At 33.5% G+C, this 17,562-nt stretch overlaps 1 long non-coding RNA gene and 1 pseudogene across 3 annotated transcripts in view; one reads left to right on the top strand and one right to left on the bottom strand.

Moving 5' to 3' along the window:
- LOC107874102 overlaps positions 1-7,924 on the bottom strand; it is a 20,006-nt pseudogene extending 12,082 nt beyond the window's left edge.
- Positions 7,925-11,142: 3,218 nt separating this feature from the next.
- Positions 11,143-17,562, top strand: part of LOC107873038 — a 10,925-nt gene continuing 4,505 nt past the window's right edge. Inside the window, exons 1-4 of one of the 3 annotated variants that reach the window (XR_007057264.1) lie at positions 11,173-11,353; positions 11,977-12,189; positions 13,367-13,669; positions 14,960-16,367. This is a non-coding gene — a long non-coding RNA (uncharacterized LOC107873038). Of the gene's footprint in view, positions 11,354-11,976; positions 12,190-13,366; positions 16,368-17,562 lie in introns of all 3 variants that reach the window. The other 2 variants (XR_001675065.2, XR_007057263.1) reach the window with 2 other exon arrangements.

Here is a 17,562-nt window from a genome sequence, read left to right as displayed (position 1 = left end):
TTAGCTCAAATTTGAAGAGCTTGGTGATATACAGTTTAGGCTCATGTTTCGAGGAACATTTCAACTTAAAAAATTTGCTTAAATTTAAAGATCTTTACAATTTGAAATTTAGCTCGTAATTTGATGAGCTTTGTGACATAAAGACAGCTCAAATTTGAAGAGTTTTGTGATTTCAAGATTTAACTTGAATTTGAATAGTGATTTGATTTAGCTCAAATTTAAAGGCTTTACAACTTGAAGATTTGACTCAAATTTGTAAATCTTCATGATATGTAGTTTAAGCCCGTGCTCCTCGAAGCAATTTAACTAGCAATTTAGACTCGTGCTTTGAGGAGTTCTATAACTTGCAGTTTAAGCTCATACATTGAGGAGTGATTTAACTTGCAGTTTAGACTTGTGCGTTGAGGAGTTTTATAACTTGCAATTTAAGCTCATGTATCAAGAATCAATTAAACTTGAGATTTAGCCTGGGTTTAAAGTGCCTCGTGACTTCAATATTTGTCTTGAACTTGAGAAGCTTTGTGATATGTAGTTTATGCTCATGCATTAAGGAGAATTATAACTTGCAGATTTTACTCAAATTTATAGATCTTCATGACATGTAGTTTAAGCTCATGCTTCCCGAAACAATTTAACTTGCAGTTTAGACTCGTGCTTTGAGGAGTTTTATAACTTGAAATTTAAGCTCGTGTGTTGAGGAGCACTTTAACCTGCAGTTTAGACTTATGCATTGAGGAGTTTTATAACTTGCAGTTTAAGCTTATGCATTGATGAGAACTGAGACATAAATAGTCTCTTCGAATTTATCTTTGGGTGTAAACTTGCCCCCACTATAAGAGTTTTCTATATCTTCAACTTCGTATGGCTCGCAGACATTCATTCATTGGTCTCTTCTTGCATCTATGCTTAATTCCATGTCGTGAGCACGAGTAGCTAACTCTTAAAAGGATTTAGGCTTAAGGCCTTGCAAAATATAGAGAAGTTTCTAGTGCATTCCTTGGATGCACATCTCTATTTATAGAAGTGTCGCTGAGCCTGTCTTTACAGTTTAGACTCGTATTTATCCATCAGTTGATGAAGTCAATAACTGGCTCATCCTTTCTTTGTCGAGTATTCGTGAGCTCTTCCATGCTCACTACATGCCTTGTGCTATAAAGGCGATTTAAGAACTCATGCTCCAATTGCTCCCAACTATCGATGGAGTTAGGCTCAAGGTTTGTATACCAATCAAATGCGTTTATCTTTAGGGAACGAACAAATTGTTTGATAAGATAGTCACCGTAAGTTCCTACATTATTACATGTCTCAACAAAGTGTGCGACATGTTGTTTTGGGTTTCATTTTCCCTCAAATTGTTGAAATTTAGGGGTTGATAATCGGCAGGCATTTTGAGTCTATCAATCCTTATTGTGTAGGGCTTGGCATATGTCAGGGAACACTTAGTGACAAAATCATACTTGTATTTGAGCGTCCCTTCAATGAACTCCCTCAATTGATCCATGGGGATCAATCCCTCAGAGGAGACTTGTACTTCTTTAGTAGGTGGCATTTGTTATATGGGATGCTCAGTTTTGTGACCTTCTAGATCTTTTCCAGGTGCATGGCTAGACTCTCCATTTATTAGGCCAACCATCCTATCGACCAACTTATCAATTCGAGCATCTTGATTCTGAACATATTTGGTCAGATCCTCAATTTCCTTTGTTAGATTCGCAAGCCGCTCCTCTATAGACAAGGCATCAGTCACCATTGCTGCATGATCACTGGAGACATTAGAGAGTAACACGGATCATCGTATAAGTTGATCTTTGCAGTGCTCAGCTTATGTGGTGTAAGTGGATATGATGCATTTGTTGAACGACCATCGCTCTTTGCGCTAAAGTATTTTAAGCTAGAGTGCTCAAATAGAGCAAGAGTCTTCTTAAGTGTTTCTGCTATGTTGCTTCCTCCTTCTAAAGTACTTGAATTAGAATTCGTTTCCCTTTGGGGTTGAAGATCCAAAAATTAAAGTTAGTGCGAATGACACTGGATGTGTTTGTTTTCCCAACATGTTGGCTTTGCTCCTTGTGACAGCTCCCAAGCTTTCAAAAGTAAGGCCAAAGATGCTTTCTACTTTAGTAGAGAACTTTGATTCAGCAGCCTTAGAAGTAGTTGATTAAGAATTGACCTTATTGGAAGTCATTTCAGTTTTCTTAATCTATAAAGTTGGAATAGTTGAGATGAGAGGTAGATATTATCCCACTGGGTGTGCCAGAATTTATTGGACAGTAAAATTTCATGACCAAAAATAATAATCGAGACAAGAAAAATATTACAACAATCATTTTATTAATTTCAATGTGAGTGTTACAATCTCTAGGAGTCCTCTGATTCACCTTTTCAAATATAAATTTAAGGGCTTCAAGCTTGATCTTGAATTTGAACTTGATTTGTGGATTTGATGGACTTAATCTTGACTTGTGCTTGAATTCAAGGGCTTTTGAGCTTGTTCTTGAATATTGCGATCTTGATCTTGAATCTGGATTGCCTTGATTTGAATGCTTGAGCTTTGTAGAGAAATTGTGGCGTTTGATCCACGATCTTTCTTTTTCTTCTTGTTAGAGTTCTGGGTCCTCTTTTCTTAATTATGAGACCCCTATTTATAGTTTTGGGAAGGGAAGAGTCATGATGAATATGGACTTCCTTTGATCAATCAGATTTGAGTGACATGGAACCTTTTATGGGCTTTTAATTTCACTAGGCCTGCTGCATCATTTTGACACGTGGCATGGTCCTATTGACTCTTTTCCTTGACTTGACATGATAGTTCATTTGACATATGGCACCAAATTGGGCCTCTAGAATATGACAATATCCCGGGCTTAGCAAAGTGAGCTCATCATTTGTAGCCCAAATTAATGGGCTAGCCTAATAAAAATTGGACATTAATTAAATCCATATATGTTTGGACTTAAATAATTAATTCAATTATATTAATCTACAATATTTATTTGGGACTAATCTATTTTGAATTTAACATAATTTGAATTTCGTTTGGATCTTAATTTAATAAAATTTTGTTGTCCACAACCATATCTAGAACCGTTAACAATCACTGAGTACCAATTTTCATAGATAAGATTATGAATCATATCAGTCCAACTTTTGGAAAATCCAAATTTAGACAAAACAGCCACAACAAAATACCATTATATCCTATCATATGCTTTGGCTATATCTAGTTTAATCACCACATTTTCACCCTTGTTATTTTTGGAGATGTTTTGAATAATTTCTTGAGCTAATAAGATATTTTCATTTATAAGCCTCTCTTTAAAAAAACCATTTTGATTAGGAGAGACAAGTTTTTTTAAAAGAGGATTAAGTCTTAAAGAAATAATTTTGGACACAATTTTGTTGGTGAAATTTGAGAGGCTTATAGGTCTAAACTCTCCAAAACTATTAGGATTATTAGTTTTAGGAATTAAGATGAAGCAAGTATGAGAGAAATAGCTGGTCAGATTTTTACCTTTGAAGAATTCTTGAACATAGGCTTTAATATTTTTTTGATGATGTCCCAACAACTTTGAAAGAATGTTCCATTAAACCCATCGGGTCCTGCAGCACTGGTAGCACTAAGACTGAAAACAACCTTCTTTATTTCTTGTTCTTCTGGAGTTTGGCACAACCTATCATTCTTAACCAAAGAAATAATATTATGTATACAGTAAAAAATGTTAGAGTTAGGAATGGGAATAGGAAGATTAAATAGATGTTGGAATTGTTTAATTGCATCCCTGGAAATCTTATCATCTCCACTGATCCACTTGCCCTTGTTATTCTTGATTTTATGTAAAAACAACTTCCTTCTATTTTCCCCGAGGATGCTATGAAAGTATCTAGTATTATTATCTCATTCTTCAAACCATTTGCATTGAGCTTTTTGGCTGAGGAGGGACTCCTGCATTTCATCCAGTGGATGTATTCTACATGAGCTTTGTTAACTTCAAGTCTTCTTTGCTTAGTGTTGAGTTGGATGTCAATTTTCTCTAGATTCTGGAGCTTTGTTTCCCACTTGATGGTGTTCTCATTGATATCTCCAATTTGTTTCCTCGATCAGAGACTGAGTTTTTTTTTTTACTAAATATCTTTAATTTTGATTGTAAAATACACATAGGATTGCCTTTAATGCTGGTACTCCATATATCTTTCACCAAATTCATAAAACCTTCCCGTGTCACCCAAAAGTTAAGGAATCTGAAATAGGTAATATAAGGACTGCTAGAGAATTGATATTTCAAAAGCAACGGCTTATGGTCAGAACCAGTTCTGGCCATATGCCTAACAGATCAATTTTAGAAAGATTGGTCCCAAAGGTCATTGATACACACTCTATCTAATCTTTTCCAAATTCTCTTTCTCGGGCTTCTATTATTTCACCAAGTGAAATTACCACCAGTATAACCAATATCAATTAACCCACACTTGTCCAAGCACTTTCGGAAATCTAAACATTTGGACATTCTATGTGGTTTTCCTCCTAACTTCTCTGATGGATCCAAAATTACATTGAAGTCACCTCCAATGCACCAAGGACCATCAAATTTAAGATTATCATCTTCAAGACACTCCCAAAGATCTCTTCTTTCAGCTATGGTGCATTTAGCATATATAGCAGAAATGTAAATATCTTGATAACCATAGGCATTTTTCATGACGATAGTAATATGTTGATCATTTTCTGAGATAAGATCCGCTTGAATATTGTTGCTTAAAAAATACCAAATTTTCCCGTTCATATTAGCAAGACAATTTGGTGCCCTAGAAGCTTTCCATAACCATCTATTTTACCTCTAGAAACAAAAGGTTCAAAGATGGCTATAAATTGGGATTTTTTTTATGTGAGATAATTTTTTGAGTCTATGAATAGCTCCTTTTTTTTATCTAACCCTCCTTATATTCTAGAAAATAACACTAATCATAGTAAATTTTTCTTTTTTTTTTTGGGGGGGGGGGGGGGTTACCTTCCTTGTGTTTTCTCTTCTGAGAAGTTTGAGTTTTGTTTCTTTGTCTTTTTCATGTTTTCTTTCTTTGTTTCTTCCTCTGTTTCCAGAGGATAGCACATCTAAGTCAGGTTTACTATATTGCTTCATTTGATTATAACCCCAATCCTGGTGATCCTCACTTTTAGATGATTGGAGGGTTCAATGGGGCAGGGTTGCTCTTCTGCACGCATCTCCAAGATATTATTACTATGTGGGTTATCAGTTGTATCTTCAGTCTGTTTATTATTCAAATCTACAACCAAGTTCAAACCAGGCATCTTTCTTATTTTTGTTGGGACATTAGAGGAGTCTGTATTGTTGTGAGATTTACTGGAGACACTATGTTGGGAGTGGTTGTTTTTTCCTTTGCAGTAGTAGGATTGTCCATCTTAATTTCCTCTTCTCTGAGATCATTCTGATGCACTTTATCTTGATTAGTAGGTTGCTCTTCCTCTGCGATTTCATCTGTCTCAATAATTACATTATCCATTTTCCTCTTTTTCTGCCTTAGTTTTCCTTGATCTACTTCCTGATGGTCATCCCTGTGAGTGTTCTTTTTTTCGTCCCTATGTATAGACTGGTTCTTCAGTCTTAAAACTGAAGTTTTATTTTTTCCCGAACTGATAGGCTTGTAAATGACTTTGCTTTTCTGTTTGGGCATCTTATTGATTTTATTTTTCTTGATTTTACCTTTGTAAGCTTTGTTTTCTTTTGAAGCAAAAATAATGTTCCCTTGCGCATTGTTGTTGTTTTCCTGTTTCATAACTATTTCCTCCCCTTTTCTATTGTCATTCTTTTCTACAACCTCTTTGTTGTCCTTCGCAAATTGCTCTGCCTCAAGATCTTCGTCTCTTTTATTTTTTTCCTCTTCAGCTTTAGCCATAATTTACTCTAAAATCCTGCAATTCATTACATTGTGTCCAATTTTTTTGGCAATGTTTGTAGTATTTTGGGATGGTTTCATACTCCAATTTTTGAGTAAAACCTCTCAAAGGTGTGTCTTCATCCTCTATTCCCACCCAAACACTATCCGAATAAGACTTGAGCAGATCCAGTTCAACTCTAACTTTAGCCATACTTGGCCTAGTTTTGCTTGTAGTAGCGGCATCCATCAGTAAACGTGCTACTATCGAACTCACAATTTGTTTTACATAGTGCCATGAGTGAAAATGATATAGTAGTCCAGAAAAAGAACCCAAATCGAAGAAATTGGTATATCCTCTTCCAACTTGAAATTCGGAGTCCATTTTTGTAGCCACATTTGCATACCATCAAGTTCAATAACTCTTTTAAACCAAACAGATTTGAAATCCTCATCATTAGTAAAATCTAAGAAAACATTATAACTATCATACATACCAACTTTGCAAGAGCCTTTAATTGAGATAGTATCCTTGAATTTTGACCTAATTCGATCAATTTGGGAGTGGGGCTTTAGAATTTTTTCTACAATTGTATATTTACATTCTTCCGCCATAATTCCATAATAGTCTTTGGATTTGAAGATGACTGCTGGCATTTTGTTATGGTTAGATTGCCTAGCAATTACAGCTTCTCTTCCTCTGTGAAAACAAGTTGCAATTGACGAAGATGGAGTAGTGACATAGTTAGCATATGTTCGTTTCTCTGCAATTCCATCCTTAGTTGTATTCGTCCCCTCAGGTGGGTTAAGATATCCCTCTTTACGCGTCGGAGGGGGGCCTTCCGACGGCTCCATCAAGTGGAGCGTTAAAGAGACGCGCTTTTTTAGCTGTTAAAATAGTGTCATTGTTGAGAGAAAAGATTTAAGAGAGATGGCCTTGTTGACCCACAAGTTGGAAACGAGGAGAAACAACGTAAATGTTGTCATCAACATTATTTTCACTAATTTGTTGTTGGGACGCACAAAAAATGCTCTGAAGGGATGTCTCGATCTCATTAGGGAAATGATATGTTACTCCGAATCTTTGGATTGTGTCTATCAACACAAGTTTTTGTGTACTATTTTCGGGTGTTTCCACCGATATTTTTCTTATAATCTCTTTTAACTCATCAAGTTCATGTTTTCCTTGGGGTAGTAATTTCCTGCATGCCAAAGTTGAGCATTACTATTAATTATAAATATTCAATTTTTTATTAAACCTCGGAAAATGTTTTTTTCCATCATCTAGCCTGTATTAAATGTTATGTTAAGTTTTAAACGCCTTGTTGTAACTTGTAATTAATTAGAAGGTTCACTCTCTGTTTCGTTTTAGTTGTCTTGTTTTGTTTGACTAATTTAATATTTTAAAATTAAAATTTAGATAATTAAAAACTATACGAAAAGTAGCATAAATTGTAATTTTTCTCATATCAATATGATAAAAGACTAAATATTAAAGTAATCGAAGTTTATATCAAGGCAACAATAAGGACATTAAACAAATATGTCACTCACTGTGAGTTGAGGAGTATAAGAAAGGAAATGATATCCCCAAACAGATGGGTGATAATTAGCCAAAGGACAGAAGTTATTATTTTTAGGAGAACCAGACAGCGCTTCAACTTATTATTCTTCTGTCTTAATTATAGAGATTTGTGGGTTTAAGTTGTGCTAATGAGATTACCTATTTATACTGCAGCACCTCATCAGACCACTTATTCTAGATTAACAATCTTTCTTTTGTCTTTGTTAAATAAGAGTAGTTATTATTTAGTATGCTTCATTTCAAGGTAAGAAGTCGGCAGAGCCGCTATTGATGTTTGAGGCTGGGACGGGGCTATATTCTAGGAGAAAATTTGGCTATAATTTAGTACTCCCTTTTCGTTCATTTTATACTACTTGTTTATATTATTAAAAATCAGAGGCGAACCCAAGATTAGAACTTGACGGGTGCACCTTTATATTTAACATAGTAATTAATAGTGTCAAAGTTCGACATGCAGTTCTTTGAAATCTTATTAATTATAGTATTTTATAAGCTAAATTTTAATATTATTGAATATCATTAATTAGATTTAATATGAAAAAAGTGTGTTATCCATCATACTTGAATTCAATGCAATTTTATATTTTAAATAATAATAAAAAGTTTTTGAAAAATATGAAATTTGAGAGATTTGTTTGCTAGATTGTTGTACGGAAAATGTTTGATTTAAGACTATCTCAAACTTTAAATTACTAATTTTTTAAATAAAAAATAAGTCAATGATCAAAAGATAAAAGAAATAAACATTTATAGTACAAGATGTGGAGAATATCTACATTTTGAAGTTGGAGGGGAGCTTGTATTTTTAAATAAAATAAAAAATACGTTAACAATGTCCACAATACACAAAAGAAAAAGTGTAAAATAAATGATTACTAATTAGAAATTTTTTTTAATCAATTGATATATGTGTGTGTGTGTGTTTGCACTTAAAATTCCAAACAGAAAACAACAAACAGATAGTATTTGGAAAAAGAAGCAATAAAAAAATATTGTTGTTTCGCTTCGAATCCGAGTCATCATGCAATAAAAAAAGACTTTAATTGGCATGCTCAACCATCTTGCCAATCAAATCAATTATTTTCGGGGGTGCACAACATATATTTAACATAACACCCTAATATATATACAGATATACAAACTATATATACAGAGTTTTTCTCGAGGCTAGCGGGTGCACGTGGTGCCCTCTACTGCCAAGGTAGGTCCGCCTCTGTTAAAAATAGATGTCTAATAATATTTTTTAAATTTAAAAAATCAAATGAATAATTTAATAGTAAGGTCAAAATAGGTAGAAATGGATAAATTGTTCATTGATTTTTCAAAATAGACAAATACTAATGAATATCTATTTTTAGTATAGTGAACAAGTAAAGATGAATGAAAGAAGTAGTAAATTTTATCCTTTATAGATAAGATATTTGTATATATTACAACATTTTACTCTATATCTAAATCAAGTGATTCAAAAATAACCTCTCTATCTCACCTCTGTGGTAGAGGTAGGACTACAAGGGGTGCTTAGTACTCACAATTTGTGTAAAAATCGACCTAAATCAAAAAATTAAATCAAATCAATTAAATAAATTATTTTTTATTTTTGAATGAAATGTCTTCTTGAACAAAATCGAAACAAAGAAAAGAGGTCTTCTCTACTTTTTCTTAATATTATTGGCTCGGTTGCACAATCTCTTTTCGAACTCCCTTTACTTGTAGGAGTTGTCTTTTTTTTTTTTTTCAAAAGATATTCCTTTTGAACGAGTCATTTCTTTAATTTCTTGTATGAACGAATAACCGAACAAAAATCAAACCAAATCAAACCTAAATTGATAACAACCAAATCGATTTAATTTGGTTTGATTTTAGTAATTTAAAAATCGATTATATTGGTTTGGTTTTGATCAGAGGCGAATCTAATGGGGGTTTAGGGGTGGCATGACACCCACAATCTTTGATCGAAAAACTGTGTGTATATATATATTTTGAAGAAAATCGATCTATTATGTAAGTGTCACCCGGTGCAGCAATTGAGGAAGTAGTGTCAGTGGCAAATGCGCTGAAATTTCATGTAGTATACTAGAGTTCAAATCCAGACGCTAGCATTACTTTGTTACTTTTTGATCGCTATTCTATTTTCTATAAGTTCTTTTCCTCTTGACTTAATCTTTGTTTGACTCTTTTTTTGGGTAATCTTTGTTTAAGAATTTTTAACTTAAGTGTAGAACATAGTTGAAGATTCCTTCTTCCTTCAAATTTATAGTTAACCTTTCCTTGTAAACCATAATAATGATGCTTGGCTTGATGTTATAATTTCTTAACAATAGAATTGGAAATATCCATTGAATGTTGACAACTATTTTGTACTTTCACGCTGGCTGATAAGTTGAATTTAACTCTTGTTTACACAATTTATAGTAATAACAATAAAAACAACAAATTCAGTATATTCCCACATAGTGAGGTCTTAGGAGGGTAAAAAATATGCAGTCCATACATTACCTCCGAAAAAGTAGAAAGGTTGTTTTCGATAGTTTTATAATAATAATCACATTTTTATTATTTGATCTATTTGTCTTTTCATTTGTCTATATAAATTGAAAAGACAAATAATCAAATTGAAACCCAAAGTCTATAAAATCGATAAAATATTTGTCTTATTTGGTGTAGTGTAAATAGCAAAATGTAAAGCAAAAAATTAACTGAATTCGTAAAAATTAGGTTCTTCGATAATGTTTCAATGAAATTTTCCTTCAAAAATCTCTTACTAACAAGCCAAATTCCAGTGGGACGCCCATAAAAAGTATCCTTTTTAAGTAGTAGCTTTAACGTTAAAAGCAACATGGCACCTACAACCTCGAAATCCTAAATCCGCCTCTAGTTTTGATTTTGAAATAACCTACCCAAATCGACTTGTGAACACACTCCTGCGGACTGCGTATACTCTATTCTTCCCAGATCTCATTTTGTAGCAACATAATATATTGAGTATGTCGTCGTTTTTTAAATCAAGTGGTTGATGTATCATTTATTATTAAAAACATTAACCCTTGATCATTTTGTTCGTCATAAGAGCAACAAGCTTGAAATTGCATATGTTTTCCGCTCCAACTTGAGGGAGATGTTAAAATATGAATGATAATTAAGGCTTATTAGTTGGGTGATCATATGAGAAATTTGTTAAAATTTTCTATTTTATTTGGATTCAATCATTATTATGTTTTAATATTCAAACAAAATTTCGTGGTGGAGAACTCTACCACATCTATCTTTTTCTTAATTATTGGATGAGAAGATGAGTTTTGGATTTTCATAAATAAAAAATTAACTCTCTTATACAGTAACAATGACATCCATGATGTAATCTTTAGGGATAGAGTTTTTTTGTTAACGAGAATCATTATCTTGCTAGTTTTATATTTTCTTCAGAAAAGGGCGTAATATACGTATGAAAAATGGTACACAAATATTCTCCTTCCACCTTTAGGATAAAAAATACCATTTCATCCACCTATATGGCTCAAAAATACCCTTTCATTTAACCGAAAAGAGATTAGACTTCTAACTTAACACGTGCCAACTTGTTATTGGTTAGAGATTTAATTAATTAATAATTTATTATTATTAATAAATAAATAAATAAATAACCCAACCAGATCCCACTACCCCACCCAACTAAATACCCGACCCATCTAAATACCTAAATAGAAAAAATTTGATCCTAATATCAAAAAGGGGAAACCCTTTACAACATATGATCAGTCACTCTATCTTAGTAAAAAAAAATCAAGTCACTATCTTCAAAATTGGAGGCGTGACTTTATCGATCATTGCTCCGGTAGTCTTCTCTGATTAATCTCATCAGTTAAACACTCTAATTTCCAAGTAAGAACTGAACCACCCGTTAATCTAATGTTAGGGTCTGGTTTATCTTCATATTGTAAGACATAATGTTTGTTTGGTTAAATGTATATTGTACATTTTTATTGTGTTATATGCTTCTTTATTTATATGAATGTAGTTAATTTTTGTTTTCAATGTATAATAATGTTGTCCGAAGTTAGGGTCTTACATATTATCGCTGAAATTTCATTTTTAGATGCTGATTTTGGGACTTTTTTGTTTATTTCATACTCATTGTGTAACTTGTGTCTTTATGTTGTGCATATGGAGTTGAGATGTTTGGTGTCGGGTTGTTGCATTATTTTCTCTAATTTATCTCTTTTTTATATGCTATTTTAGGGCTCTTTTATCTGAATTATGTGCATTTGAAAGACATTTATACGAATTTTCTAAGTTGATGAGTCCCTTATTTTCATGTTTGTTTTGGATTTTTGGGTGCTTATATCCATGTGAAGTAGGCATGAGTTGATGTTTTTTAAATGCATGTGGTCCCTATAGCTTTACCCCTTTGTCTTCATATTCAAATAATATTTTTAGTCCCTAAAGTTTATTGTGTTTATTCATACAGTTGTCTGACAAGTTTTTTCTTTTATTGTTTGTCATAGAAATTTATTGAAGAATGATTGATAAAGTGGACTTGGTATTTAATTATGGGGGAAAGTGGGTCCCATCTCCTCAACTAGTCTACATAAAAAAGCTGAATCAGGCTTGAGAAGGATATGATATTGCTATGTTGTCATATATTGATATATGTGGAGAGTTCATAGAAAAGTTTGATTTTACGGCTGTAAAGAAGCTCCTAGTAACAAGACCTACTGGTAAGTATTTTATGCTTAAGGATGATTCAAGCATTAGAACACTATAATCTATTTTCTCCTATGATTTCAAAGTGATTCAACTGTTTGCTGTAGACGAGGGTGAAACTACTGTTATGGCTTCAAACATCTCTCTTATTAATGAGCCTAATGTGAATATAATAGATATAGGAATAGGAACCGATTGCGAATCAAGTGATGAGGAGGAGGATAATGAACCTATTCCTAGTGATTAAAATAGTGAAGAGTTGGAAGTGTTTAGGAAGGAAAAAAGTAGAGAAATCAATGATAGACTAGATAAATTCTTAGAGTTTGACAAAGGTATGTGCTTTAAAGATCATAAAGAAGCTAAAATAATTATGAGCTTTTATTGTATTGCTAGGAAGGTTGGATTTCAAATTGATAAAAGTGACAAAACTAGATTGAGATATGTGTGTGATGTTGGATGTCCCTTTGAGTGTTTGATTTTTGAAGACAAGGATCAGGGGTTCAAAATTAAGACCTTGAACGTAGAACACACATGTTGGCCCATTTTGAAGTATAAAAGAGCTACTCAAGATGTTTTAGCTCCTGAAGTACAGGGTCTCAGACATGAGGCAAGATATAGATGATAATTTTTCATTGAATGTTAGTCTTTCAAAGATGAAAAGGGTTAAGAGGCTTGTGTTAGAGAAATTGAAGGGTAGCTACATTGATGAATTCAATAAGTTGGAAGGTTACGCATAAGAATTGAGGGATAGCAACCCTGGTACTGATGTGGTCATAAATATATCTAAAAAAGCTTTGAAACAAGGATAAAGAAGATTTCTAAGAATGTATGTGTGTATTGAAGCCTTGAAAAATAGTTGGAAAGGGGGTTTGAGGCCATTTTATAGGGTTGGATGGTACTTTTTTGAACGGGACATGCAAAGGGATCTTATTGGTTGAACTTAGACAAGATTCAATGAAACACTTCTATCCACTTGCTTGGACAGTGGTGGATAAAGAAACAACTAGAACCTGAAAATGATTTGTTGAGTTGCTGGGAAATTCCTTAGAGTTGGCAGATGGTAAAGGAGTGACATTTATGTCTAATATGCCAAAGGTAATTCTTATGTAAATAGTACTTTAATTTTATACTTTTTAGTTGAAGTGTTATTCTAGTAGTACATTAACTTTTTTTAACGTTAATTATTATAAGGTTGCTGGATGTTGTTACTCAAGTCTTTCCCAAGGCACATCATAGACGGTGTATAAGACATATAGAAGCAAATTGGAGCAAGACTTGGAAGACAGTAGAAATGAAGAAAGTGCTATGGTGGTCTTCTTGGAGCACCTATGAAGAAGAATTTCACGATCAATTGAAGAATATGGGTAGTGTGTCAGAACAAGCTGCTGAGAATTTATTGTGGTATCGTTGTGCAGGGCATGTTTTAACACAATCTGCAAGAATCAAGGATGTGATAACAATTTTACAGAGTGATTCAAGAAATGAATCCTAAAGGTAAGGGCACAACCTATAATCAAGATGTTAGAAAATATTAGAATTAAGGTAAGTTACTGTTTTACTAACTTCACTTTATTTTTTCTAATCTTTTCCTAGTGCAATACTAGGTCAGTACTATATAAACACTAACAACCTCCAATCTAGAAACAAAATCAAAATAGAAGTTACATAGTTACAATGGAAAGAGCCTAATCAAGTAAATCAAACTAGTTAACAAATTACATAAAAACTGTTGCTGGGGTGTTGCAAAGACATATGTTGAACTATGTAACTGCCCAGATGTTTGAATGAATTGAGGTACTAGATATGGATGCATAGGAGGCAAGGGTGGCAAGGGTGGAGACGGTGATGGTAGAGAAGGTGGTTCATTTGGAGTTAATTCTCGAGCAACGCTTGGAAGATTGTGTTGCACTGCATTTGGCTGAGAGAAAAATGAGAAGGGTTCTTGAGGATTCTGAGGGGCAACATTAGAAGAGCGGTCATTTTCAAGCTTTATCCTTTTCTCTGGTTGATTATCTGGGAAGATTATTTAGTAGAATTCCTATGACACCCTCAGACGCCAAGGATAAGAGTACATAAGTCAGCATCTGGGCTGAAGATGTTGATGTAGTGAGCTTTGCCGCCACTGCAGCAGCAGCTGATTTCATATCATCGTCCAGGTTGCCAAATTTTACATATGATGCCTGTCGAGTGTACATCACTTTGTCTCCACGATGCTTTCCATTCCCAACATGCTTTCCAGCAAACTCTTCCTTTAGAATCTGCCCTCGATAACCAAAGACTTTTCTCTCCTCCCAGAGATACTGATCAGCCACAATGTAGCATTTTTTGCAAACTCATTTCCATTTTCAACGACATCACGAAGAGCATCTTGAGGAACCTTCCAAAATTCATTGTTGGGGATGTTTAGTCATAGTTTTTCACTTTATATGGATATATACATGCTAATTTTTTTTCCAGTTTTATAGCTATTTATGTATGCAGTTTTTTTCAATTTTATATTAGTTTAGTGTTGTGGGTTTATTCATCTTTTACTCACTTCACCAGATGTTTAGTTACTTTTTTTCACTTTTATATAAGCATATGTATGCAGTTTTTCTCAATTTCATATTAGCTTATTGTTGCGTATTTTCTTATCTTTTACTCACTTCACTGTTGGGATGTTCATTCACTTTTTTTTTTAACTTTATGTAGGCATATATATGCTGTTTTTTCAGTTTTATAACTATATATGTATGCAGTTTTTTTAGTTACTAGTTAGCTTAATATCAATATTTGTATATTTAGGTAATGAATAGGTTTAAAGAACTTGATGAGGAGGGTAGAAAGTGGAAGGAAAATTTTAGTCCATATGCTTTGGAACTGTATAATGATTACTTGATCATTGCACAATCTTGTCACGTTCAGACTAACAGAGACCAAGGTTATGAGGTGGTTGAGGGTGAAGATCGATATGTGAATCTTGCTAGGAAGAAGTGCACATGTAGAACGTGGGACTTGACAGATATTCCATGTCCTCATGCCATTAAAGCCTATCTTCACGACAAACAAGAATCAAAAAGTCTTTGCACCCATGTTATTCAAAAGAGACTTACAATTTGGTGTATATGCAAAAAATACAACCTGTTGGAGGTGAGAAATTCTGAAAAATTGATCCTTCTCATGCTATGGAGTCACCAAAAATAGTTAAAATGGTAGGTAAACCAAAGCTTAAGAGGAAAAGAGGAAAAGTTGAGACAAGAAACAGGGAGGAGGTATCGTCAGATTCAAGAAAAGGATTGAAAATGACATGTGGGTATTGTGGTGAAACTGGTCACAACAAAAAAAATGTCCTTTGTTAAGTAATTTATCTTTACATAGTCAATAATTACGCTAACTAATTCATCATTTAACTACTTTATCAATTTTTTAGCTTCAAAGATCAGCACAAAGAACCCAAGATGTGCCAGTTGCAGCACCCCTAGCGATTTAAGAATCTGCCAGTGTCTTCACACCTACTTCTATTTTATTGATTCTTACATTGAACAGACAAGCCTCTCTGCTTGACTTTAAAATTCACAGACAAATGTCAATGAATCTGTTGGAGCTTCAAGGTCAAAGAGAAATACCAACTAACCTATTGGACCTAAGCAATCTGTTACATTTTCAAGTGTAGTTTCTGATGAAGATGTTGATGAATATGAGGAGGATGATCAGCCAATTCTAAATCCTGAGACACTATTTGAAGAAAAGACTAGGCTTCAAGAAAAAAATGCTGATTCGACCAACTGGTACTAGGAGAATTGGCTTCGAGGGAGATGAAAATGATGCGAGTATGCCTACTAATTTGCCATATTCACCAAGAAAGCTTACTTGAAAAGGCAAAATAGCTACGACTTCGGGTGTGTTTAGTATGATGGAAAATATTTTCTGAAAATATTGTCCCATTTTCCTTTGTTTGGTTATATTAAAGTATTAAGAAAACATTTTCCAAGGGGGCTTATTTTCCTTCATTTGAAGGAAAATGACTTCCCTGATCAGCCAAGGGAAGTCATTTTCCCTATGAAAATACAGCGCTATTACTCCACCCCACCCCTCTTCTCCATCTCTACCTCAAACAAAATTGAGCTCGCATTACAACAAATTTCACTGCGGTCTTCAATGTTAGGGTTTTCTCCTCTCTCTCTCTATTCTTCCCATTGCAAGAGCTTTGAAGGTATGTTCCATAACTAATTTCTTCTATGATGCTTGGTCAAAAATTTCGTCAATTTTTTATCTTTTGCTTGTTTGGGTTTCTGATTTGAGTTCAATTTTGTTCAAAAATTGAACTTTTTGTTTAACTTTCAATGAAAATTGGCAAGTTATTGTGAGTTAATTGAGCAATTAGCAGTGATTCAAGCTACTCTTAGGTACTGTATTTCTTTCTTTCCATTTATTTCTGTCCTCAGCAATTTTTTCTTGTTTTATGATTCATCTTGTTGATATGAAAAAATTACTACTTGTTTGGATATCCATGTTTACTCTTTTTTCTAGTTTCTATGTTCTTTTTAAGAGATAAAAGGGTCATGGGCTTCTTTTTTATCCAATTCTTTGTACAGTTTTATGATAAAAATTGAAAATTTTGGGGATGGTTTGTTTCAATAAAGGCTTGTAGATCTCTTTTAGCTGTTTCTTGATTTATACCTGGAATTTCAAGATAAAGTTTTCAAATTTGTACATTATGAATGGTAAATAAAGTCATAAAATTGCCTTATGATTGTTTACCTGCACCATAGAAATATTGATAATAATCAAAAACAATAACATACCTAGTTAAGTTTCACAACATGGGGTCTGGGGAGGGTAGAGTGTACGCAAGAATGCTTGTGATTTTGATGTGTAAAAATCGCATTCAAGAAAGTTATGCATCTAGATCATACGGACCATTTATTTCCATTACCTAAGGATATGCAGGTAATCTACAAAATAGCAACTCAACTTGACTAAATAGGGGAAATTATCTCTCCTTCTCAAATTAAATATTCTCGTTCTACAGACCAACTAATTGCTCTAAAAAGACGTGACATTTTCCTCTAGTTAATGTTAGACCATAACAAGAACTTTATAGATCTTAGTTCTAAGATGAAGCTTTTGAAGGTTGTATATGGTCTCTATTTTTGCTGGGGTCATTAACTACACATTGGGCTAGAATTGGTGTATCGATCACGAAATAAAGTGCTTAGGGCCTTCACCTCTGTTCGACAGTCTCCCTTGTCACCCAAAGGAAAATACATAATCACAGCTTCTTGTTTTTATCATATTGATCAGGTTCGTATGTGACCATGCTCTTGTTCACTGTTTTATAATAGCTAGGTTGGGTTCCACATCCATATATTGTGTCATCTCTATTGTAGAACTCTTTGTGCTTGAAA

Source organism: Capsicum annuum, chromosome 6 (assembly GCF_002878395.1).
Source record: "Capsicum annuum cultivar UCD-10X-F1 chromosome 6, UCD10Xv1.1, whole genome shotgun sequence".
Taxonomy (NCBI): Eukaryota; Viridiplantae; Streptophyta; class Magnoliopsida; order Solanales; family Solanaceae; genus Capsicum; species Capsicum annuum.
This window is presented reverse-complemented; position numbering and strand designations above follow the sequence as displayed.